General features: G+C 35.3%; 1 protein-coding gene across 1 annotated transcript in view; it reads right to left on the reverse strand.

The window, feature by feature from the left end:
* Window positions 1-27,847, reverse strand: part of GUCY1A2 (guanylate cyclase 1 soluble subunit alpha 2) — a 340,934-nt gene that overhangs the window by 184,214 nt on the left and 128,873 nt on the right. The gene's annotated exons all lie outside the window — the stretch shown is intronic.

Raw genomic sequence — 27,847 nt, forward strand, 5'->3', positions numbered from 1 at the left:
TATTAGCAAGGGTCATGGGGGAAGGCTACTTGCAGATGAGATTTTAGGTGTGACCTGAAGGAGGTTGGAGAATGAACTATAAGGAGGGATTTACAAGCATGGAGGACAACCTAGAGTTGAGGAGGGATATGTGCAAAGAATAGCAAGGAGGCTAGTGTCACTGGATCACAGTTTATATGGAGGGAAGTAATATGTAAGAAAAGTGGAACAGTAGGAGGGAATCAAGTTATACAGGATTTTAAAATACAAATTAGAGACTGTATTTCAATATTTAAAGTCTTTCTTTTTAGTTCTCATTTAGATTAATCACCTTAGCTGTTGTTAAACTCCTTAGTTCTCCTTCGTCATCATCTACTATTTATTACTTTTCCAAATATTCTTCTTTTCCTTTGCTAGCAGTTTACATATTACTGGAAATAGGGACATAAGTGTCCAGTTATTTAGCTTTCTTCTCCCAGACCAAGGTAATCACCCTTGATTACTTTTGAAAGATACCTTTAGTTCTTTAGAGGTTGCCATTATACAAAAAGAAAGTGTTTACTTTTAAGGAAATGAGTCAAGCCCCTTTTATTAATATCAAAAATATTTAAGAGACTGCTGGTCATATTATTTGACCTTCTAGTTCCCAAGGCTTAAAGAAGGACTCCCTCTTCCCTCCTTTTTAAGAAATTTGTTCAAAAACATAGATAAGCTAGAAATTTAAGAGGAAAAATTGTTAATTTAAACTTGAATTTTGTACTTCTTTTAATTTTATTTTAGTTATCTCTTGAAATTCAAGAGAGATTATATAGGGCAAATGGAAAATATTAGCTATGAATTTATTCATTTAATTATTTACTAAGCCCTTATTAAGTGCAAAAACACCTTGCGATTTGCTTGAGAGATGTGAAGAAAATAAGTCAAGGTACTTGGCCTCACAAGATTTATAACTCAGCAAGGGAAATACAACACAGCAATATATATACTGCAATATTACAATAAAATGGATACAGAAAAAATATGGTAAGAGATAATATACAATTGAGAGAATCAAGGAAAGACTGACTTCATGTAGGGTAGATAGAATGAGGATTAGAGATAAGTAAACTTTCAATGAGTAAAAATGGTAGGGTTGTGGAACTACTGAGAGAACATTCCATATATGGCAAACTCACCATGTCTAAAACTGACCTCATCATTCCCCCAAAATCTATTCCTCTTCTAAATTTCTCCTTTTCTGTTGACAGAAATCTCTATAAGAGATTATTCTTTCCCCTCTCTCATCCCAATATCCAATCAGTTACCAAGTTCTACTGATTCTACTTCATAAAAAAAACTCTCATGACTTATGCAACAGAATGCTATCCACTTATATAAAAAGAACTGTTGGAGTAGAAATACAGATTAAAATGTGATTTATCACTTATTTATTTGGGTATATAATTTGGAGTTTTGGTTTATAAGATAACGGGATTTATAGAAAAGAATGCTACCCACATTCAGAGGAAGAACTACAGGAGTGGAAACACAGAAGAAAAACAACTGCTTGAACACTTGGGTTGAAAGGGACATGATTGGGGATGTAAACCAGAAAAGGCCACACCAAAGTAACTATCAATAATATGTAAATGTCTTGACTAGGTTCCAGTAAGATGGCAGAGTAGATAGAGCAAATCTTAAAACCTCCTCACCCTTATGCACCAAGATAGAAAACAATGTGCTTCCAGAAGAAAGAGGACCGAATCTAAGAATGGGACAGAGCAGGGGTAACCCTACTGCAGCACAACTAAAGAGGTACGCCAAGAAAAAGGCTTCAATACTTGAACTGTCAGGACTGAGGGCTGACAGGATCCCAAGACGCCTCCCCCACGTGCTGTGCGGAGTCTCCAGTGGCCTGGGAAATCTCAGGGCTAGTGGGTGCACTGGTCAGAGGGCCTTGCTGGCATAGGACTCAGGGAGTCAAACACAGACACTGGAGAGGTGACTGGAGGAGAAAACCAGAGAAACACAGCAAAAACGCCCAGAAGATGGTGGCTTAGAGAGAGCCAAACCCCAGAGCGCAGACAGCTTGGCTTCCTCATACCCAGATAGAGAATGTAGGGTTTCAAAAGAAAAGAAAACCAGATCAAACACAGTGGATAGCATAGGGGGACCCCGCTGCTGGAGAGCTCAGTTCAGCAAAAAATGGTCCTTCTTGTCACCTTCTTGTAACTTTTTTGGGTTTTGTTTGTTTGTTTTTCCCTCCTCTCTAGGTTTTGAGGTTTTAGCCTCAGGGCAGGCTAATCCAATCCATACAGATTTAATCCCAACAATTGGACAGACAAAAAGTCTTCCAAGGGCAAAGAAAGTAATTTACCCCTGTGGGGAAGATCTTTCATCAAAGATCATTAAATACATCTATTCAAATTAGCAGAACAAGGAAGGGGAAAAACATGAGCAAGCCACAGAAAAAGAGAAAAGAAATGACAATTGACAGCTTCTTTCAAGGAAGTGAAAAGAGAGCAAATGAAAGAGATATAGAAGAGGAAGTAGTTCCAGTGAACTGGTCTCAGGCTTTGGAAGATCTCAAAATTCAATTAACTCAAGAATTTAAAACTCAATTAATTCCAGAACTTCAGGAACTCAAAAAACAATCAAGAGAGGCTGAAGACAACTTGAAAAAGGAAACACATGACCTAAAACAAGAAAATAAAGTCTTAAAAGCCAGAATTGGCCAGCTTGAAAATGAAGCAAAGAAGGCAAAAGATGATCTACAAAGAAAATCGGACCAGAAAGAGAAGGATGACCAAAAAGCCAGGGATGAAATTCAGTCTTTAAAAAACAGAACTCAACAACAAGAAGAAAATGACTTCACAAGGCAGCAAGAATATATTAAACAAAATAAAAAACATGAAAAATTTGAGGAGAATATGAAACACCTCATTGATTCAACCAAAGATCTGGAGAACAGAGCTAGAAGAAATAACTTAAGAATTATTGGTTTACCAGAACATCATGATAAAAGAAAAGTTTAGATACTATTTTACAAGAAATTATCAGAGAAAATTGCCCAGAAATTCTTGAATAAGAAGGAAAAGTAGAAATTGACAGGATCCACAGATCACCTCCTACATTTAATCCACAACTGACAACTTCCAGGAATATTATAGCCAAATTCAAAAACTACCATGCCAAGGAAAAAATATAACAAGCTGCTAAAAAGAAGTCATTCAGATATCAGGGAACCACAGTTAGGATAACACAGGATCTGGCTGCATCTACATTGAAGGACTGGAAGGCATGGAACACAATATTCTGGAAAGCAAGAGAACTGGGGCGACAATCAACTATCCAGCAAGACTAACTATATTATTGCAGGGGAAAGTATGGTCATTCAATAAAATTGAGGACTTCCAAACATTCATCAAGAAAAAACCATACTTAAACAGAGAATTTGCTGCCCAAACTCAGAACTCAAGAGAATCAACATAAGGTAATTAAGAGAATGGGGGGAGGAGAAAAAATTCTTTTCTTTAAGGGACACAACAAATTCAATCAATTTATATCCCAAGAAGAAAAGAAGGTATTGGCAAATATTAAAAATTATAATTACCAACAGGGTAACTAGAAGAAGTTTACATAGAGGGAACAGGGACTAACTGTATAGGATGAAATGTCAAGAGATATATAAATATATATGTATGTATGTATGTATGTATGTATGTATGTATAAATATATACAAAACTAGGGGAGAAGAAGATAACAATAAGAAAAAAGGAAAGCAAACAAAAAGGAATAAATTTATATTCCATAAAGAAGCAAATGGGATCAAGAGGGGAAAAATAACAATACATTGTAAGGGTAAAGAAGTTAGAGAGAGGGAATATTCAATACTTAAGTGCATTGAAATCAACTTAGAGAAGAAAAATCAGATCCATAGGGGCAGAAAATTGATTCACGCCCTATAGAGAAGTAGAAGGGTAACAAAGGGACTGGTGGGGAGGGAAGGAATACTAGGGAGGGAGAGGACTTGGGGGGGGGGAGCACCGCATGGCTTTAAAGAATAATAAGAGGGGAATATGAAGGGAGTGGGGAGAAAGGGAAGTAAAACAAGGGAGGAACTGATTAAAAACAAAACACTGGTATAGAAGGAAACAGTGAAAGAAGAAAGAACAGGACTAGGAGAGAGAATGTGAATGAGATGAACTCACCCATAAAACAGAAGCAAATAGCAGAGTGGATTAGAAACCAAAACCCAACCCTATGTTGTTTACAAGAAACACATATTAGACAGACAGACATAGAATGAAAATGAGAGGATGGAGCAAAATCTTTTGGGCTTCAAATGAAAAAAAGAAGGCAGGGGTGGCTATCATGATCTCTGACAGAGCCAAAGTAAAAATAGATAAGGTTAAAGGAGACAGGGAAGGTTACTACATCCTAATAAAAGGCAGTATAAACAATGAAGAAATATCAGTACTCAATATGTATGCAACAAATGGAATAGCTTCCAAATTTCTAAAGGAGAAGCTAGTGGAGCTCAAGGATGAAATAGATAGCAAAACCATACCAGTGGGGGACCTGAAACTTCCCCTATCAGATCTAGATAAATCAAACCAAAAAATAAATAAGAATGAGATAAGAGAGGTGAACGAAACCCAAGAAAAATTTGAATTAATAGATATTTGGAGAAATATAAATAGAGACAAAAAGGAATACACCTTCTATTCAGCAGCACATGGAACATTCACAAAGATAGACCATGTAATAGGGCACAGAAACATGGCAAACAAATGCAAAAAAGCAGAAATAATAAATGTAATCTTCTCAGATCATAATGGAATAAAAATAGTTATTAGTAAGAATACATGGAGAGGCAAACCAAAAACTAATTGGAAATTAAATAATATGATTCTCCAAAATAATTTAGTGAAAGAACAAATCACAGAAACAATAATTTCATTGAAGAAAATGACAATGATGAGACATCTTACCCAAACTTATGGGATGCAGCTAAAGCAGTTCTAAGAGGAAAATTTATATCACTGAGTGCATATATTAACAAATTAGGGAGGGCAGAGGTTAATGAATTGGGCATGCAACTTAAAAAACTAGAAAATGAACAAATTAAAAATCCTCAGATGAAAACTAAATTAAAAATACTAAAAATCAAAGGAGAAATTAATAAAATTGAAAGTAAAAGAACTATTGAATTAATAAATAAGACCAGAGGCTGGTATTTTGAAAAAAACATAAAATAGACGAAGTATTGGTTAATCTAATTTAAAAAAGGAAAGAAGAAAACCAAATTAATAGTATCAAAGATGAAAAAGGAGACCTCACCTCTAATGAAGAGGAAGTTAAGGCAATCATTAAAAACTATTTTGCCCAATTATATAGCAATAAATTTAACAATCTAGGTGATGTAGATGAATATTTGCAAAAATATAAATTGCCTAGATTAACAGCAGAAGAAATAGAATACTTAAATAATCCAATATCAGAAAAAGGAATTGAACAGGCCATTAAAGAACTCCCTAAGAAAAAATCACCAGGGCCTGATGGATTCACAAATGAATTCTATCAAAAATTCAAAGAACAATTAATCCCAATACTATACAAATTATTTGATATAATAAGAAAAGAAGGAATCTTACCAACTCCTTTTATGACACAAATATGGTACTGATTCCAAAGCCAGGCAGATCAAAAACAGAGAAAGAAAATTACAGACCAATCTCCTTAATGAACATAGATGCAAAAATCTTAAATAGAATACAAGCAAAAAGAGTCCAGTGAGTGATAAAGAGGGTTATTCATCATGATCAGGTGGGACTTATACCAGGAATGCAAGGATGGTTTAATATTAGGAAAACCATCCACATAATTGACCATATCAACAAGCAAACCAACAAAAAACACATGATAATCTCAATAGATGCAGAAAAAGCCTTTGACAAAATACAACACCCATTCCTACTGAAAACACTAGAAAGTATAGGAATAGAAGGTTCTTTCCTAAAAATAATAAACAGTATATATTTTAAACCATCAACAAGCATCATATGCAATGAGGATAAATTAGAAGCCTTTCCAATAACATCAGGAGTGAAACAAGGATGCCCATTATCACCTCTTTTATTTAACATTGTACTAGAGACACTAGCAGTAGCAATTAGAGAAGAAAAAGAAATTGAAGGTATTAAAATAAGCAAGGAGGAGACTAAGCTATCACTCTTTGCAGACGATATGATGGTCTACTTTAAAAATCCTAAAGAATCAACTAAAAAGCTAGTAGAAATAATCAACAACTTTAGCAAATTTGCAGGATACAAAATAAATGCACATAAATCATCAGCATTTCTATATATTTCCAACACATTAAAGCAGCAAGAGGTAGAAAGAGAAACACCATTTAAAATCACCCTAGACAATATAAAATACTTAGGAATCTATCTACCAAAATAAATACAGGAATCATACGAACATAACTACAAAACATTTTCCAAAAAAATAAAACTAGATCTAAACAATTGGAAAAACATTGAGTGCTCATGGGTAGGACAAGCTAACATAATAAAAATGACCATTCTACCCAAATTAATTTACGTATTTAGTGCCATACCTATCAAACTACCAAAAACATTTTTACTACATTAGAAAAAAACTATAACAAAGTTTATTTGGAAGAACAAAAGATCAAGAATATCTAGGGAGATAATGAAAAAAACGTGAAGGAAGGTAACTTAGCAGTACCAGATATTAAGCTATACTATAAAGCAGCAGTAATCAAAACAATATGGTACTGGTTAAGAGATAGAAGGGAGGATCAGTGGAATAGACTTGGGGTAAGTGATGTCAGCAAGACAGTGTATGATAAACCCAAAGAGTCCAACATTTGGGACAAAAATCCACTATCTGACAAAAACTGCTGGGAAAATTGGAAAACAATATGGGAGAGATCAGGTTTAGATCAACATCTCACACCGTACACCAAGATAAATTCAGAATGGGTGAAAGACTTGAATATAAAGAAGGAAACTATAAGTAAATTAGGTGAACACAGAATAGTATACTTGTCAGATCTCTGGGAAAGGAAAGATTTTAAAACTAAACAAGAGTTAGAGAAAATTACAAAATGTAAAATAAATAAGTTTGATTATATTAAATTTAAAGGTTTTGTACAAGGGAAAACAATGCAACCAAAATCAGAAGGGAAACAACAAACTGGGAAAAAATCTTTATAACAAAAAATTCTGACAGAGGTCTAATTACTCAAATATACAAAGAGCTAAATCCATTATATAAAAAATCAAGCTATTCCCCAATTAATAAATGGGCAAGAGACATGAATAGGCAATTTTCAGATAAAGAAATCAAAAGTATCAATAAGCACATGAGAAAGTGTTCTAAATCTCTAATAATTAGAGAAATGCAAATAAAAACAACTCTGAGGTACCACCTCATGCCTAGCAGATTGGCTAAAATGATAGCAGGGGAAAGTAATGAATGTTGGAGGGGATGTGGCAAAATTGGGATGTTAATGCATTGCTGGTGAAGTTGTGAACTGATTCAACCATTCTGGAGGGCAATTTGGAACTATGCCCAAAGAGTGATAAAAGACTGCCTGCCCTTTGATCCAGCCATACCATTGCTGGGATTGTACTCCAAAGAGATCATAGATAAACAGACTTGCACAAAAATATTTATAGCTGTGCTCTTTGTGGTGGCAAAAAACTGGAAAGCAAGGGTATGTCCTTCAATTGGGGAAAGGCTGAACAAATTGTGGTATATGCTGGTGATGGGATACTATTGTGCTCAAAGGAATAATAAACTGGAGGAATTCCATGTGAACTGGAAAGACCTCCAGGAATTGATGCAGAGTGAAAGGAGCAGAGCCAGGAGAACATTGTACACAGAGACTGATATATTATGGTAAATGTAATGGACATCTGTACTAGCAGCAATGCAATGACCCAAGACAATTCTGAGGGATTTATGGAAAGGAACACTACCCACATTCAGAGGAAGAACTGCAGGAGTCAAAACACAGAAGAAAAACAACTGCCTGGACACTTGGGTTGATGAGAACATGATTGGGGATGTAGACCTGAAAAGACCACACCCATATAACTATCAATAAGGTGTAAATAAATCTTGACTGACCACACCAATGGAAATGCGAATTAGCTACTGGGGGGGGTGAGTTGGAGGATGGGGAGTGGTGAAGGGGTGAAGGGTAAAGTAAAAACATGACTTATGTAACCAGGGAAATTTTTTCTAAAAATAAAAAATTATTTAAAAAAAATGTCTTGACTGACCACACATGTTAAAACCAGTGGAAATGCAAGGTAGCTATGGGGGCGGGGGGTTGAGGGGATGAAAGGTAAAGTAAAAATATGAATTATGTAACCATGGAAATTTTTTCTAAAAATAAAAAATAAAAAAATGAATAACATGGAAATATGTTTTGAGTGATAATACATGTATAATCTAGTGGAATTGCTTGTCAACTGAGTGAAGGGGGAGAAAGGAAACAATATGAATCATATAACTTTGGAAAACTTATGGGTAAATTTGTTACTAGAATAAAATAAAGATCTTTTTTTAAAATCTCTTCTCCATTCAGAGTTCACATCTCTGCAGTAGGCCTAGTAGTCCAGACAAACAAGAAAATCAAGCTTCGATTCAGTGTTCAATGATTTCCAAGATGTTAATATTCACAATGAAATTTTAGCAATTAACACTTGCTAGCTCTTGGGAGTTGGCACCAGCACAGCACATCCCTGATAATATTTATTTCTACCCCATCCTGTTCAATACAAGTATTTATTAAGCACTTACTATGTGCAAGAGCTATATTATTGACAAATGCTGCTAACTGTTGAAAGCTACTGACAATAGTACTTTCAGATAATTCTCTTACTTTGAGTGTTAAAACAAGGAGCTCAAATAACAGAATTGTGGGGGCAGCTGGGTAGCTAAGTGGATTGAGAGCCAGGCCTAGAGATGGAAGGTCCTAGGTTCAAGTCTGGCCTCAGACACTTCCCAGCTGTGTGACCCTGGGCAAGTCACTTGACCCCCATTGCCCACCCTTTCAACTCTTCTGCCTTGGAGCCAGTACACAGTATTGACTCCAAGACAGAAGGAAAGGGTTTAAAAAATAACAGAATTGACTATGAATCTGTCTAGCTAGTTCCCAGAAACTGGAAGACTCAGTTTGAAAGAGGACAATCAAATCCACTTCTAGCCACCATCGCCTCTAGCTTTCCTGACTTTCCCAAGCTTCCATGAATTTAAGTAATATGGCTTTTACATCCCTCTTTCTTTTCTAAGAAAATTATTTAAGAACCCCATTTCTGTATTTCAGAGAAGTTTCAATGCTTTGGTTCTATTTGCTACCCATGATTATATTTCAGGGTGACAATTCTGTGTTTTTTCTCTATTAAAATTTCTTTATCCCCATTAAAGATCCATGCTTATAACTACTTTGTTAATTCTGAATTTTTTCCAGGTCAAGACTACCATAGACTAATATTAAGTTTGAAGCCTTTTATTAGATATAGCTAAGACTTACTTTAAGGGCATCCACTTTATAAAAAATGAATATTTATAGACTTTATAAGTGGGTAAAGGAGTGATTATTTGCATTACATTGCATTTGCATTTATTGAAAAGATTCTATTGCTTTGTACAATTCTCAACAGAATTCTTTTAAAAAGGAAATCTTGAACATTTAAGATACAGAGGAGAAGGGCAGGATAAAGTTCCAAAAAGATTGTCAAGGACTTTAAAAGCCATGCTGAAAAGTTTCTATTTTATCCTTAGAAGTAGTATTCAGGGTTCATGAGCATAGGGGTAAGTCATCTTTTACCGGCACATTCCTGGACAAAGAGGACACAGGATATAACTAAGTTGTATGACGAGTTGTCATGTGGAAGAGAGGTCTGGTTTATTTAGGGGCACCAGGTTCAATGGGTTAAAATTATAAAAGAAGCAGAATTGACTAATTACAAAGGAGAACATCCTAACGGGTACAGCCATACAAAATGGAATCATATACCTTCTTAGTTAGTGAATGAAAATATTCAAGCAGATGACAAGCAATTGAGGTAGAGGATATTGGAAGAATTAAAAATAAGGTTCAGATTGTGTGAAGGCAATTTATGTTCCCCCCTTTCTAGGGTCACACAGGTGACATTATTTCCTGTTGACTATCTGCATACCTGGCATGAGCCTGAACTTGACACAGCGGCTAGGACAGGAGTAAGGCAGCCAGGAGGTTATAAAAAAAGGTAAGCAGGAAGTTTGCCCTCTCTGTCTCTGGCTTTCTACCTACAAACTTCCCTTCCAGGGTCTGCTGGAGGAGCCACATGGAAAAGTTAGATTAGGATCCCTTCTCTGTCTCTGTCTCTGTCTCTGTCTGTCTGTCTGTCTGTCTGTCTGTCTGTCTGTCTGTCTGTCTCTCTCTCTCTCTCTCTCTCTCTCTCTCTCTCTCTCATCTTCTACCTATCCAAATAGTTCACATAAATTTTATTAAAATCTTAGAACCTACTCCTATTTTAATAGGAACAGAACTTTATTTTTTTAATTAAAAAAATTTTTTTAAACCCTTACCTTCCATCTTGGGGTCAATACTGTATATTGGCTCCAAGGGTCACACAGCTGGGAAGTGTCTGAGGCCAGACTTGAACCTAGGACCTCCTGTCTCTAGGTCTGGCTCTCAATCCACTGAGCTACCCATCTGCCCCCTAGGAACAGAACTTTAGCAAGTACTAGACTCAATGAACTCCAAGTTTCTTTTTAACTCTAAGATTCTATGATTCTATGAAGTGACCCTATTCATACTTCTTAAACAACAATTAAAAGGATATCTTTTTTAATTGTCATTTCCCTTTGTCTTTTTCTTTTATTGTCATCTTTTCCTTCTTATACTTTCAATGATAAACTGAAAACAGATCTCTTTAAAAGCCGTAAAATGAAGAACCAATGTTGTGACAGATGTAACTTGTAAGAAACTCGAGGATGCTAATGAAGGTGTCTGAGTTTATTAGAAAGTAAACCTTTGAAAATGACCTTATTACAAAGGACTTTGTAGCAGATGTACTTATTTAGTGGTTGAACAAAGCTGGACTAATGTTGAAAAGTTAGTTAATCCCATCTCTTTATGTTCCCTTTTTGGTCCTCACCTGCCTCATCCTTGTGGGACACTTGAATCCTCAAGTAAACATAAAAGAGGCATAGTCAGTCAGTGAAGTTAGAAAATACGAGAAATTATGTTTCACATTATCTATAAGCCACAAAACCCTAAGACTATAATGATACCCTCAGGCCCCACATTCAATCTTGCAAAAGTAATATTTATATTGATCACACATTAACCTATATAATGCCCTATTATAGACTTCAAACTCTGAGATGAGTGATTTCGACTATTTTTTTTTTAATGTAACCCAAGGGTCTGGCACCATTCACTTACTCAATTACTCAATAAATATATAGCATTTTTTATGGACAAATCACATGGAGACCCTTGAGAACAATAGAGATAAGACAGTCCCTGTTCTCAGGGACCATAAAATTTAGTAGACATGTAAGAAAATAGCTACAGCACCACACATAGTTTGATAAGTGCCAGAAGACACATTCAGACAAAATTCTGGAAGAAATCACTTTTGACTAGAGGTATAATCAGGAAAAATCAATGGAAAAAGTATCCTTTCATTCTCTATGTTCTCAGTAAAGAGAAAATCTGCTATAGCAGACCAATCACTGGCTTTGAAGCAAGATATAGGTTCTAGTCCTGCCTCTGACACCTATTGATGAGATGACTGGACAATTTCATTTAATCTCAGAACCCTACTAAGAGGTACCAAGTATGCCATCCACAATCCATATCTAGCTCACAACCCTCTGGAATAAAGCCCAAATCATATTAAAATATAATTGGGGAACATTTAACAAAACAAATAAAATATACAAGTTAATATGTGGTTTTCTAATTCAGTATGCACATAACAGAAATTCTTATGTGCAGTTCAGTGAACTCCTGTTTCCATTCGAATTTGATGCCATTGCACGGGTAGGCAGGTGCTTCGATGGATAGTACTCTAGACCTAGATTTGGGAGGTTGTGGGTTCGAATATGGTCTCAGACATTTCCTAGTTGTGTGACCCTGGGCGAGTCACTGGATAGCCTTTATCTAGCCCCTACCCTTTTGTCTTAAGGTTACTAGTAAGACAGAAAGCAAGACTTTTTTTTAATTGATGCCATTTTTCTCTTTAAATGAGAAAATGCTAGCCACCATTAATAGATGTAATTTCCTTAGATTAATCTTGGATTTCCATATTTTTGACAGGTCCAGTCCCTCTCACTAGATACTAAATAAGTAGCTATGGCCTGGCCAAATAATAAATAATAATCCCTGATTCTCTTTAATGATTATGCTTACTCTATGCAGTTAAATGCTGATTACAATTTAATACTATAATGAAAAATCTATAAAATTTATTCTAAAAACATATAATTAACTGTTTATTCTTCACCCCATTAGACTTGGGCTCCTTGAGAATAAGGGACTAGTTTTTTGTTTTGTTTTGTTTTTTTGCCATGCTTTTTATCCCTGGCACCTAGCTTAGCATCTGGTACATGGAAGGCACTTAAAAAAACCTAGTTGATTAACATATTGACTTTACCATTACAGGATTTCTTTTTATTGGCAATAGTAATAAAACTAAAATAATGAAGTTTTAAAAGAAGAAACTAGAACTTAAAAGAAATAAGAAAAATAGGCATAAGATAAATGAGAATAATAAAGTAAAATGTTATCCTTTGTTGGTGAGAGAGCACATAAATTATCCTAAAGCCAGAGATTTTCAGTAATTATTTTTTACTTCTGTCTTCGCCACAGTTCAAAAAATTTATACTTACTAGCTGTGCAAACTTGGGCGAGTAATTGACCTCTTTCTGTCTCAAATTCTACATCTTGGAAATGAGCATAATAATAACACCTACTTCCAAGGTTGTTGAGAGAATTAAAAGAGATATTATTATAAAGAGATATGATGATATTATTATCAATAAAGTGTCTTAAAAACCTTAAATTGCTATAGGAATGCTAGCTACTATTAGTGTAATTTCTAGTGTTATCTTAAACACATTATTATCAGTTAAAATCATGATGTTTGAAAAGTATTGCCAAAAGATTTGTAATTTTATTGAGAATTCCAGAAAGTGAGAGCCCTGTAGGTAATATATTAATCCCAGGGAGGGAAGCCCTTATTATCTGGCCAAGGATGAATATTATCAGGTGGTAAAGAAGTTTAAAAATTCATGAGACCTCTGAGGACTTAACCTGATGCTAACCTCTTTTTACTGAAATTCCAAAGTATTGCTCAAACCACCCTCAAGGACTAGTTGAGGAAGAATCTGCTTACTCTAAGGAAGTTCCTATGTTATTCTCTCTAGATCAGATCTCCTTAAAACATCTTTGGTGAGGCATGAAATTTCTTTCTCCACCTCTCATTCTATTTGGCTCTTTCTCCCTAACAATAGGTTCTTCTTCCACATCATGTTTTTTTTTTTAAATCTTTACCTTCTGTCTTAGAATCAATACGAATATTGATTCCAAGGCAAAAAAAGTAATAAGGGCCAGGCTGTGGGGGTTAAGTTACTAGTTCAGGGTTACACAGCTAGGAAGTATCTAAGGTCAGATTTACACCCAGGCCCTCCCATTTCTAGGCCTGGCTCTATCCCTTGAACCACCTAGATGCCATCTTCCACAGCATATGTAGCCAGAAGTTCTATGTATTCTAGAATGATTTCCTTAAGAAAATACTGCTATAAGATTCTAGAGGCAGATCTTGGTTTTTACTTTGAATTTTAATAATGTTAACCTATAATCTTCCTTTATATTTTTGGACTACTACTTATGCTGAATAATTTCTCTGTTCCTTGGTTTTAATATTCTGCATAAGAAATATTGTTTGTCATCTGTATGGCCAAAAACTTGCAAATATGTTGTTTCATTTATACAATATAGTTTCTTGGGCCAGAAATTTAGAGGATAGAATCATCACTGATACATTTAAGAAGTGCTATATTTAAAGCATCATGCTAGAAACTTGGGACACAAAAAAGATCTGCAGCATTATCTTTGAACTGTAAAGGTTTATAATCTTATTTGGCAGATAGGACACACACCCAAAACAACTAAGAACAAAAATTAACATACTTAGTGCCATAAAAGGAGTTCCATCTGTCTGTCTGTCTATCTGTGAATATACATGTTGTAAATATATATAATGCATTATTTATCTATTTTTTCACCTTTCTTTGTCTATGTAGCATTTAGCACAATGTATATGTCTATATACACACATATACATGCCACTGACCAGAAAGAAGTAGACATGTATTTTCTATGTTTGTTTATCTATCCATCATGCATCCACCCATCTTATCTATTATCTATCTATACCTATTTATATAAAATATATATTGTTGCTGCCATCACCAAGAAAAGCCCTGGCTATTTCAAGTGACCAACTATCACTGTACCTATTTGTCTATTTATGTTATGAGAGATAAGGGATGAACCCATCCCCAAAATTTCAGACAGTAGTTAAAATTCCAAAAGCTTTGTTTGTAATAATCTTATAATCTAATAATAACCTAATGTAATAACCTTATAATGTATTTAAAAGTAAATATTTCTTTTGGTAGTTCCCCTTTAAAATGGGTCTGACAATTTCTGCAAAAAGAGGGACGTTAATCACTGACCATAGTAGGAACATTGATTTGGAATTGGGTGAGGCTTTAGACAAGGGGTCGGTAACATATGGCTCTCGAGCCATATCTGGCTCTTTTGAGGGCCAGATATGGCTCTTTCTGCAGGAGCCATAAAGTCAAAATTTTTTTTTTTTCAGGCACTGTTACAGGAGAGCACTGTGAGCACTGTACGGCTCTCACGAAATTACATTTTAAAAAAAATGTGGCGTTTATGGCTCTCAGGGCCAAAAAGGTTGCAGACCCCTGCTTTAGAGGCATTCTAGTTAAGCTCCTTTTATTTTATATTTTATTTTATTATATTTTTACCATTAAGGAAATGAAGCCCAAAAGAGAAGTGATTGACCCAAGGTGACCCACACCATAAAAGTCAAAGCTGGGAAGAATCCAATGCACTTTTCTTTCCTCTGTAACAGAATCCTCAGATATGAAGAAAATTAAACCAAGTTGCAGTTGATAAAAAGAACTTATAAGTGGAGTAACAGGTAAAACCCATTAAGAGCAAGACAACTGAGAGTTCAGTCCCTCCAGACTACAATTTTCTCACAGCTACACATAGAACATTACCATCTAGTGGCAAAACCTTTAAACTGCAAAGACAATGTGTTAAGTCCTGGTCAGGTTTTGAGAGGGTGTGCCTAGCTGATTCAGCTCATTTCTGACATGGTAAATGCAGCAGTAATCAGCTGATGACAAAAAAGCAGTTTCTTTAGTCTTTCCATTATTTTCTGTTCTGTATCCTATAGGACTGAAAATAAAATTTGGGCTCCTATGTCTAAACTGATATGCTTACAACTGATAATAGCTAATAATTCCCAAGTAATTATACTGCAACAGACTGCAGTGGCACCCCTTTATCTCACTTCAAAGAAATCAAACATGTCGTCTGGAGCACTCCCTGAACTAAAAATGGACAGTTTCCTATAAAACATTTCAGTGAAATAATCTTCCTGAGCCAGATGGATCTCTACCATTCCCAAAATGCTTCTGTTCTGTAAAAATAAGGTGTTACACTCTTACAAGCAAAACTTAATGAATTGGGCTAAGTCACCTCAACCAAAAAAATCTTGACTTTTGAGATTTTATGATTCATTGATCCTTATCTGACTAGATATTAGTAAGAAGAGTGGAGATTATATAAATATGAAGAATAAGAAGAGAGGCCTTTATTCTTGTTCTCTGGATGAAAAGCCTTTGATTTATAAGTTGGTAATGGGAACTCCTGAAGACCTTTATAAATCTCTCTCTTCCTATAACAAAGGCCAATGGGGATCGCTTTCCTTCAATTTGAGGACTTCCTACCCAGGAAAGAGCCTTAAGAATGCCACTTTCTGTTTTCCATCTGGAAGCTGCTACAGCTATATGTCTGGTAGAGTTTGTGAAAATTCTAGATCTCTGAACCAGATATAATCCAAAGAACTAGAAAGGTATTCTTCTCAACCTTCTTTGTGTGCATTTCTCTTAAGTATTTTGTATTTAGAGGGTTTTTTAAGTACATCTAAAAAATTAGTAGGTAGTTTGGCATACTGATTTTAGAGCTAAAATTTCCTCACAAAATAACTAACATGAATTTCAGTTCTCCATATTTTATTTAGACCTTCTTTGGGGGGAAAGGGTAGAATAAGGAGGGAGAAAGACTATGATTTATTGAGTATAATTTGCCAACTCTCAGTATAAGGATAAATGAGAGTAGTTCATAGGATATGGAGATCATCTAATTCAAACTGATAGTTTTACAAATAAAGTTTATTGAGAGGAAATATATCATCCACTTTCCTACAAGAAGCAAGCAGTAGACCCCATACTTGAAACCAAGTCTCTTGAATGCAAATCCTCCTTCTATTGTATGATATTTTGACTAGTTCTTCTGGAGAATCTAGTGGGGTATCCCTGTAAAATATGCAAAGCAAGTGTGTAGATAACATAAAAGAATGGTCTTTTGTTTCAATGTGGAAAATGGGCACAGAGCAAGCTTAATATGAGTATATTGACTGACTGAAAAGAAAGGTGGAAGGAGATCATGGAAGGTCTAAATGCTATGCTGGCCTTGAACTTTACCTTCCAAGCAAATCTACAATGTCTAAATCAAAATTAGCCTTGATCTCCTTTCTTCAAACTATTTTAAGAGATCTAGTTTATTGTTATGATGACTTGACTACTGCCAACATTTTTTAAAATTAACTAATTAATGAAAATGAGAAACAAAGATTAAAATAATTATGGTTGCTTTCCATCAAAAGACAGATTATCAAAAGTCAAACTAAGAATCAAGGAACTTCTAAAATTGGATATTCAAATCAGAATTACATATTGTATTCAATAAAAAATGAATATTTAAACTTCCCCAAAGTATAGTAATTTATAAGCAGTAACAAATAATGGATGTTGTCTCATACATAACATATCAAGTTGCCCATGCATGCTTAATTTATGTTTCATGCCCTCCTGGATAGCAGATATATATTAGCCCTGAGCTGGTTAGAGATAAATTACAAGAAGAAATTTAAATTCAGCAAAGTCTGACAGCAGAACTCATTCAAAACTTCTGGGCATACCTAAAGTAACATTTAGACACATTCCTTGCCATCTGTTTTGTCAAAGACTGCCTCTTTCTTAATATATTCTATCATCCATAAGTAAACTAGCTTGGCTAGACAAAAATCAGCCATACTCAAAGAAACAAATGTGTCTATAGATTATTAGGGACTATTTATCTCACTACTTAGATTGTAACACCTTCTTCATAATTTTCCAGGGTCTAAGAAGTGGAGATACTGATTTGTTGCTAGAAAAATATGTACCAGAAGCATATCTTACAACTCTTGACAAAAACAATGGACAAAATTGGGAGAATAATTATCAACAGATTGGCCCATTTACTAATAATTGCCTTTAATTTCTCTAGAAGGCAAGAGATAGGCATATATGTGTGTGAATATGTGTATGTCTGTGTATGGCTACATGTGTGTCTGTGCATGAACTAAAATTATTCTTAGCACATGGCCTATTGGTGATATACCATGAAAATTCCAACTGTCTCTGAAAATTAAACTCATACATTATCTTTTCCTTATAGCCTTCCCTCCCCTCCTTTTGGAAGTGATCTCTTCCTCAAGGTTTTCATGGAATTTTGCTTACCTGTCTTATACATGATTCCTCTGGGATTATGGTTATTTGTAGTCTTATCTCCTCTATAAGAGCTCATGGATAGGAGGATTCTCCTTGGATTGAGAAAGGCCTAGAATCTAATCCTGACTTTGACATAGACCAGCAATATGAGGATGGCAAAATCACCTAACCCTGCATTGCTCTAGACCAGTGATTCCCCAAGTGGGCTCCACTGCCCCCCTGGTGGGTGCTGCAGAGATCCAGAGAAGCAGTGATGGCCACAGGTGCATTTATCTTTCCTATTAATTGCTATTAAAATTTAAAAAAAAATAATTTCCAGGGGTGCTCAATAATATTTTTTCTGGAAAGGGGGCGGTAGGCCAAAAAAGTTTGGGAACCACTGCTCTAGACAGTTCTTTAATTAGTAAAAGGAATTTGCTTATCTGAAAATTCCTCATGTCATTAAAATCTTAGGGCCAGTCCTCATTCCTATTCTTCATTATCTCTTCTACTAGAATACAACCTCCTCAAGGGCAGAGTTTATTTCTTATTTAACCTTTTTTTTCTTTCCTTTGTTACAGAGTACAGTGATTTGCACATAGCAATAAATGCTTGCTAAAATAATAATCAATATCATAAAGGTTAGCATTAAGTGTAAAAGGGTGATTTAGAAGGTAATAAACATAGGTTCCCCCTCCCTAAAAATTCTGAAGTGAATACTGAACATTTGTTGGGAATACTCTAAATCAGTGATGGGCAAACTTTTTAAAGAGGGGGCGAAAGGAAAGGAAATGCTCATCTGCCAGTCTGTTTCTAAGTCAACTCTTTCGAAGTTTCATTGTATTGTATCCTACTCATTGTATTCGTCAGATTAGGAATAATGTCACTCAGGCAGATAGAACAATTCAGGGGGCAGCATCTGGCCCACCGGCCATAATTTTCCCATCACTGCTCTAAAGAGAATTCTTATTTAGGTATGGGTTAAACTAGGTTGTCTCTGAGTTATCTTCCAACATCAAAATTCTGGAACTTTGAGATTTTATACAAAGATTAATACATATGACCATTATATTATTAAATCATAATTATATTACATTAATATATGTTACACATAGTATTATATTCATATGAATATAAATGTTTCCAAAGTGACCTGGTTAAATAATATAGTTGGATTATTTTATCCTCTGTCTCTTTTTCTCAGAGATTCAACTGACAGGGACAAAAGGATATAGCCATTGGGATGTGTTTGCAAATCATGGGGGAGATGGATGTAGAGCCTCAAGCAGACAAATCATAGGGTCAGGGAGGGTCAAGGAAGCATTGTTGGATTCTGAATTGGGATATTTGTAGGAGATGGGGAGCAGGGAGGGGAAGGAGTCACAATGACCTTGTCAAAATAGAATAGCAGGGCACAACATGCCATCTATCTTTCTACCCTTCAGGTAGTCAGTTTATGGACAATAAGCAAAGCTGTATCGGCATTTCAAAGTCCCTTTAAACTCCATAGTAACAACTAACTAACTCAACATGAGTCGTTTTGCACAATTCAGTTTCCCAATAACAGAATTTATTCCTTTAAGTTTATTAATAAATAACTTATTAAGCATTTAACATATGCTAGACCCTGTCTAGTTGTCAGCTTGAGAAACTAATATAAGCAAGTTATTTAAGTTCTAGTCTTTAAAGAACTTACATGAGTCCAACATGGAAAAGACAATACATCACTAGAAAGGAGTGGAGTGTGATACATGACTGACAGTATGATTTAGAAATACATGAGCAGACCTGGTTCTTGACAAGACAAAAAGAATGCTCATCTACCAGAGCCTAGAGACACTCCAGGGACAGAATACAAGGTGATTATAGTGAGAAAATAAGGATGATGGCTGGAGTGCAGGCAGTACGATATAGGAACGGGGGCCAGGGAGTAGCAAAACATTTGCAATCATCTTACATAGAAATCTTTCTAAAATGTAGCTACCAAAATAGTAGTAATTTGTACTAACCAGTTTTGAACTGGAATAATGAGGAAACATACTTCCCTCCCTTTAGAGAGGTGGAAGATAACTACAGATGAAGAATATTGCCCGTGCTTTCATATGCAATTATAGATTGTATGTGTTCATTAGTGTTGTTGGGGGACAGAAGGAAAGGGGACCTATCATAAAAGGACTAATATGTAAAAGCAAAAAGTATTGATAAAATTGTAAAATAATAACACAATAAATAAAATATATTACATTTTCAGTCTTCTTAAAGTGATTATGTTGAGCACAAATAAAATTGCCCTTGATTCAACAAAAATATCACTGTTTTATTTTTATTGTGATTATATATTTATTTAATGTGCTTACAATACGAAAAACATGACAAAGAATTTCAAGTTCGCATGCTCAAACTGCAACTTTAAGCTCCCTCTGTGCCCACCCCCATTAGCCCAGCAAGTGGAGGGAGGAAGTGTCCCCTTTGGACTGCTGGACAGAAATGTCCTCCAGTGCTGGGAAGAAAAAAGAAGGATAATGGAGCAGCTCTCCAGTGCCAGCTCGCATGCCAATACTTCTCTAATGCTGGCCTAAAGGTTTCAAGTGTCAATAGGGATAAGTTGTTCACAAAAAAAACTTTAAGATATGTAAAATTTGCAATAAATCAGATAACGTGGAGGAAAAATCACTTCACCCGAGGAAATCAGGAAAGATTCCATGAAAAAGTGTCATGTGACCTGGGGCCTCATCTTAGCATCACATTACAAACTGTCCAATTGTGCTAAGAAATATGAATCCCACTCTAAGGAACTAATGATGGAAAAGGCTACCCACCAGCAGAGAAAGAACTGATGGAGTCTGAATTCAGATTGAAGTATACCATTCTTCATTTTCTTTCCCCTCTGAATTTTTATCTAGTGTAAACAATGTATGTCATCTTTCATAGTATGACAAACATAGAAATGTGTATTGTATGATAACATATGTACAGCTTCTTTCATATTGCCTTCCTCAGGGAGGGAAAGAACATGGATCCAAAAACATCAAAAAACAATTATTAAAAATTGTATCTCCATGTAATCTGGAAAAAAAAGATGAAAATGAATTAAAATATATGAATACCATCTGTAATTAACTGAGATGTGTAAGGCTGTTTGTCTCTATATAATCTTAGAATAGAATGTTAAATTTTGTAAATTCTTTTGTTTGCTTCTTATAATTTTCCTTCTTTCTTCCTTGTTATGTGACAGCAAACTTGTTTAATTGCTACTGACACTGTGCTTGAATGTATCACAATTCTTCCGCCAACTCCTTCTCTTCTAATTTATCCTTTCTAATCTGAGCTAGGAAAGTGGGCAGCCAATAACAATTAGAATTTGGCCGACAATAACATTATATCAGTTCTGAGTGAAAACCTACAGGTCTTTCCTTTAGTAAATAAACCACTTTAGTATGTGGTTTTTGTGACATTTTGAATGATCATAAGCCTTCTTCTCTCACTTCCTGATTCTCACTGCCTGTTCTGGGTAGTTACTGTTTTTAGATATTTAACATAAGTAACATAATTATTATATCATAATCTTTTTTTAAAAACTCAACTTGTGATTTAATCTATGGAGAGAGCACCCAGGAAGGTGTTTCTTTCTCCATCAAAGCAGATCAATGCCTTCTCTGTGATTTATTGTCTTAGAGAATTTCCTGAGTCACTGTGAGGTAAGTTGATGACTCCAAAGTTACATAATTATTATGTGACATATATGGGACTTGAACCCATGTCATTCTGTCACTGCTTCTCATATTTTTATTACAATTATAATTACTGAATTGGTTCTGGAGGAATATCAAATGTTGCTTCTGCATTACATTCCTGATAGAGAGAGCATGCCCCAGTGGATAGAATGCTAGACTCAGTTGGGAAACTCTGGATTTGAAATCTATCTTATTAGCTGTGTGACCCTAGTGAAATCTCTTTAGTTCTCTGAGCCCCTTTTATGTCATATGTAACACAGATATAATAATAACATCTATTCATGGGGTTATTTTTTTGACCAAATAAAATTTCCAAGTCTTTAAGTGACATATGAATATGAGTTACTGTTACTGTTATTCTTATTGCTATTCTTGATGTTATTGACACCTGTGGAAAATTTGGGACACATGAAGAGAGAGAACAACTTCTGAATGATTTTTTTTTTGGCCACTAAAATTCTGGATGTTCTTTTCTACCCATTTCGGGTAAACTTCAATATATCCACCACCCAAACCACCATCACCTTCCAGTTCCTCCTGTAATAAGAAAATTTCTGACTAAACTTTCTTACTGTAACTTACTTAAGATGAGAAAGTCACAAAACTAGCTACAGTCTGCAAAATCAAACTGAGACATCAACTCTACCACTAAAGTTAACAGATTAGTTTCTGCTCTGTTAGTAAATTCTACCTTGAGATATCAGCTATACCTCTGGTGTTTTCTGGCAACTTTCTTGTCTGATCTGATACAGACCTTCCCCCTTTGCCATCTGTTTTTTTGTCTATACATCATCATCTTCCCAGATTCTTAGAAATCCTTTTGTATTCAACCAGCTTACATAACCAAAACCTTAACAAGGTCACTGAAATTGTTGATCAGGACTCACTGGTTTTTGTATAAAGTAATAACAATGTTCTGAGCATAATAAACAAGTTCTTAATTTCCATATTTCAGCATCACTTGTATAATTGGCAGCAGTACCTATCCTCAGAAAACTTTTGTCACATTCTTAAACAGGATTCTGACAAATACACTCTACTAGTCACATGTAAAATGGCAAGCTTATTCGGGCTCAGTAGCATGAGAACATTATTCAAGGTTGTCCCAATCGTCTTAAGGATTATCCCATTTTTCTCAAATCCAGTGGTTCTCAATGTGTGATTTAAGAACTCCTTTAGAACCCTAAGACACTTTCAAGGGAATTCTGAGGTCAAAACCTTTTTAATAATAATACTGTAGCACTTTAGTTTCTAATAGAGTAAATATGAATAGATAAAACCATGTAAACAAAAAATCTTTGGAATATTCAATAATTTTTAAGAGTATAAAGTAGTCCTAAGACTAAAAATATTTAAAAATTTTTGTTCTAGGTCAATAATAATCACCCTTTGTTCTGAGAGGTAAGGTAGAGGTACTAAAAAAAAGACTCTGACATCCTGAATCATCCCACCCCTGCCGACCAATCTCTTCCAACTATCATTGCTATACAATTTACATTTTTCAGATGGGAAATCAAGATCTGATCTGAAGCCCCAAAGCTCTTTGGAAATGTTTAAATGTTTAATACAATCAATACTAACTATACAAAGAAATTAAGCAATTGCTATTGTGCTCTAAGAGTACTCCAAAGAGCTAGCTCCTATCACAAAAATGAAGGGCAGAAATAATCACAAGGGGGAAATTGGTTAATATTTTGTTTTGTTTCATTATCTTTTGCATTCCAATCTGAAACCTGATAATTACATAATTGTTCTGAACAAAAAGCTATTTTAAAAAATGTTCAAAAACATTTAAAAAAATCTTCCCATGGAAATATTTCTTCCTACCAAGAATTTTAGAAAAGTAACAAAATTTTAGATGGTGATGGGGGACTGTACTAAAAATAATAATTGCTAGCAGACATAGCATTTACATTTAAGATTTACAAAGTACTTCAAAAATATTCTCTTGTTTTATACTCATAACCACCCTGAAAGAGAGGTGTCATTTTCCCTATTCTACAGATGAGAAAACTGAGGCAGACAGAAGGGAAGTGGTTTGTCCAGAGTCGCATAAGTGATCAGAGAATCAATAAATATTTTTAAGCACCATATGCTGGGCACTCTACAAAATGCTGAGAATAAAAAGAAAGGGAAAAGACAATCTCTGATCTCAAGAAGCTCACAGTCTAATGGAGAGACAACATACAACTGTGAATGACCAAGTTATATGCAGAGGAAATTAGAAATAGTCAAAAAAGAAAAGGAATTATAATTAAAGGGAAACAGGAAAGGACTCCTAGAGAAGATGGGATTCTAAGTGGATTTTTAGATTTGGCAATTAAGAGATCACTGGCAACTTAGGAAACTGCAGTTTTAGCTGAATAACACAGTGAATACAGTGGTGGGCCTGGAGTAAGGAAGACTCATCTTTTGAGTTCAAATCTGTTCTCAGATACTTACTAGCTATGTGACTTTGGGCAAGTCACTCAACTCTGTTTGCCTCAATTCCTCATCTGTAAAATGAGCTGGAGAAGGAAATAGCAAACTACTTTGGTATCTTTGCTAAGAAAACCACAAATGGGATCACTAAGAGTCAAACATGACTGAAATGACTGAATAACCAACAACATTTCTAACAAGCTTCAATCCTATCTCAACTATCATCACCAGTAATGAACTTACTACCTTTCTAGGAGAATTCCAAATGTTAGAAATTTTTTTCTTTTTAATCTAAACAAATCCTATTCATAATTTTTTTCATTCATTATCCCTATTTCCCTCTTTGAACCCAAAAGTGTGACATCTCTTCTAAATAACAGTCGTTCAGATGCAGACAGATATGATTCTTCTTCTACCTCTCTTCCCCAGGAACAATGTCCTGAGTTTCCTGAACTAATCTTTGTATGACCTGGTTCTCAGTATCCTCCACATTAAAATGTGAGCTCTTTGACAACAAAGATACAAATACAACGAATGAAACAATCCCTACAGTCTCAAGCTGTACCTCTGACTCATATTCACAGGGCTTGTATATCAAAACATAGAAACCTCTTCACCCTCAAAATTAACTCTCCTGCCAGACTACTTTCCACACTGGACATACCTCAGGCTCTCCTTTTGAGTAGCAAGTTTCTACCACAACTTCCATTTTAAGGAGGAGGCCCAGGATAAATATATCTTCAGTCTTCTTCAGGACAAATTCCTTAATTAGAATGTATATAAGTAGGAGCAGCTAGTAAATAGAGGACCTGGGTTGGAGTTGAAAGGACATAGCTTCAAATGAGGCCTCAAACACTTTCTAGCTGTGTGATCTTGGGCAAGTCACTTAACCCCCTTTGCCTATACCTTGCCCTTCTGTTTTAAGATAGTTACTAGGACAAAAAGTAAGAGTTTTACATTTTTTTAACTTAAAAAAATGTATTCAGTTCCTGATGGCAGAAACTGTCTTTTTACCTGCTTATACTTACATTCCTAGTTTTTTACATAGCGTCTGGGACATAGAAAGTCCCAGTAAAAGAAAAGTTTTTAATAAATACTTGTTGACTGACTATAGACTCCCAAGGAGTTTATCTCATATTAATTGTTCAGTCTACCAAAATTCCCACATATTTTTTCATGTTTTCTGGTTGTCTTTCCCAGGTCATAATGACACAGTTGACTATTTGCATCCTCTAGGACAGGGGTCAGCAACCTTTTTGGCCGTGAGAGCCATAAACGCCACATTTTTTAAAAATGTAATTTCGTGAGAGCCGTACAGTGCTCACAGTGACGCTCCTGTAACAGCACCTGAAAAAAAATTGACTTTATGGCTCCTGCAGAAAGAGCCATATCTGGCCCTCAAAAGAGCCAGATATGGCTGGAGAGCCATACACCTTGCCAAACCCTGCGCTAGGATATTAACTTAGTTCCTAATACTGCAGACTCTCTTCAACCACAGTAGCTTTTTTTCCTATCTTTATATCACCTGCAAATTAGATTGATTATCTGTCATTTCATTCATGGATAAGAATGTCATACCAGGGCCAAGAACAGAGCACTGCCCTATACTCAGCCCCAAAAATGGAAAAGCAAGTTGTTATAAAAGAAGAGTACAAAGATATTTAAATGCCCTATTTAAGGATATACAAAAAAGAAGAGCTGATTTAGACACATACACACACACATATATACTAGATGCACATCTTTTTATAAACAAGGACAATATAGATTGAATGTCACCTCTTCACTGAAACCTTCCCTATCCACAGGAGCTAGACATGTTATTTCCCTCTTCTGAATCCCTTTGGTTTTTTTTTGTGACAAACTAAATATTTGCCTTTTAGGAGAGGGAAGAAGCCAGCTTGCTGAATATATACTTAGGTAGCTAAAATTTTTGTTGATAAGCTAATACCTATCTAGAGAAGCCTGCTGGTTTCCTTTTCAAACCCAGGAGAAACCCATTAACCAATAAATGCCTTATTGTTCCATTTCATTTGGCTAGTATTCTGTGGAAAGAATTCCAAGAGAAGGAATAGAAAATAGAAAATTTCCTTATGTTTGGAAAAGCAAATTTCTCTGGAGGATTTCCCAAATGGGGCTTAACCTTTCACTAACAGGCTAAGAAATAATAGTTCATAAATGCATGCATTTCTATGTTTTTGAATTTGTTTTATTCATCTAGTAAAAGTTCCTGGAAATTTTCATACTGATATCAACTCGAGAATGATTATTTTTCCATCCCTTAGGCTATACAAATAAGGGTAGGACAGAGAGGAAAAAAAGAAATAAGAGATAGCTACAAGATCACAGGTTTAAAACTGGAAGGGTCCAGTTCAACTCCTTCTTTTTGTAGATGAAGAAACAGAGGCCCAGAAAAATTAAATATAATATAATATGAAATAGGTAAAAGGCAGGATTCAAATCAAGTTTCTCTGACTCTAAAATAAATGTTTTTTCACTGTACCCCAGATCTGAGAAAGTGGTAAATTCTACCCTGCCTGGGATTTTCACTTGCTTTCAGATGGACCTTATCACGAACTGCCTTATACTGTAATTAAGTTTGCACGTCTTCCCTATCATAGCTGACTTGACTCATTGCCTCTGTTTCCTCCATTTCACACCAAAATAGGTATCTGGGACCAATAATAGGGTCCTTAGGCAAGTGGGAGTTAGTCTTCATTTCCAAACTCAGAGATTTAGAGTCCTATTGGTCTTACTGACTTGTTTTTAGTAACAAGGTCTTTGATACACTCCTTGTAACAAATCCCCAACCTTATACCCACCTTCTACTAAGTCCTCACTTTGTTCACCCATAACCATGTCCCTTTGTTTGGGGGGCTTACCCCAGGACCAGTTTTTCTGAGGTAGAATCACAAAGTCTGAGTTGATGTGGCCTGTTTAATCCAATCTATTCCTGAAAAAGAATCCCTTCTGGACAAATGCTCATTTGGTCTTCACTTAAAAACCCTTAGTAAGGGGGAACCTACTATTCCAGAAGCAGTTCATTCTATTTTGGATAGTCTTCATTTTTAAGAATTTTTTTTTCCTGATAATACGCCATCTCACAACTTCTGACAAATGTTCCTATGTCTTCTCTCTTGGGTCAATAAGAACAGTGCTGATTCTACTTCTATATACCAACCTTTCAAATATTTAAAGACAGCTAATATATCTCTACTAAGTCTTTTCTTCTTCAGCCTAAACATTTCTAGATCTCTCAAATAATCCTCATTTGACATAAATGAGAATAGGGACTTCTGCCTTGTCACCTATGTCCTCTCAGAAAATAGATTCCTGGCCTTAAATTTCAGTTATCATGGCTAACTCCCGAATGCCTGATTCCTAACCTCTGTGTTCCCGACAATATGCCTGCCTAAACCTCTTCTTATTGCTAAATCACCTCCCTCCTGACTTTACCTCTCTGCCTATTTCCCATTGCCAGGCACACCAGTGATATGATCTATTTATCCACTGAGACATCTACTGGATGTCTGTTTACTGTTTACCTTCCTCATTGCCAAAGGAAACTTTCCTTTATGAATATACCTAATCTCCTGAGCTAATAATTTCTACTGCAGAATAATAATGAAAGAATAATATAGCAAAGTTAAATTAATCCTCTCTTGGGTAACATAGAAGATAACTCTAAGTGCATTACTACTACTAGGAAATTTTAAAATATTTGCATAAAATTACATGTATATATAACAAAAATATTCTTATTTTAACTCATAACTCTCTGAGTTGTTCCATACTCTATAAACACTATTACTCTAATATACGCGTGCGCAAAGAGAAG

The sequence above is a fragment of the Gracilinanus agilis genome, chromosome 3 (assembly GCF_016433145.1).
Source record: "Gracilinanus agilis isolate LMUSP501 chromosome 3, AgileGrace, whole genome shotgun sequence".
NCBI classification, from domain to species: domain Eukaryota; kingdom Metazoa; phylum Chordata; class Mammalia; order Didelphimorphia; family Didelphidae; genus Gracilinanus; species Gracilinanus agilis.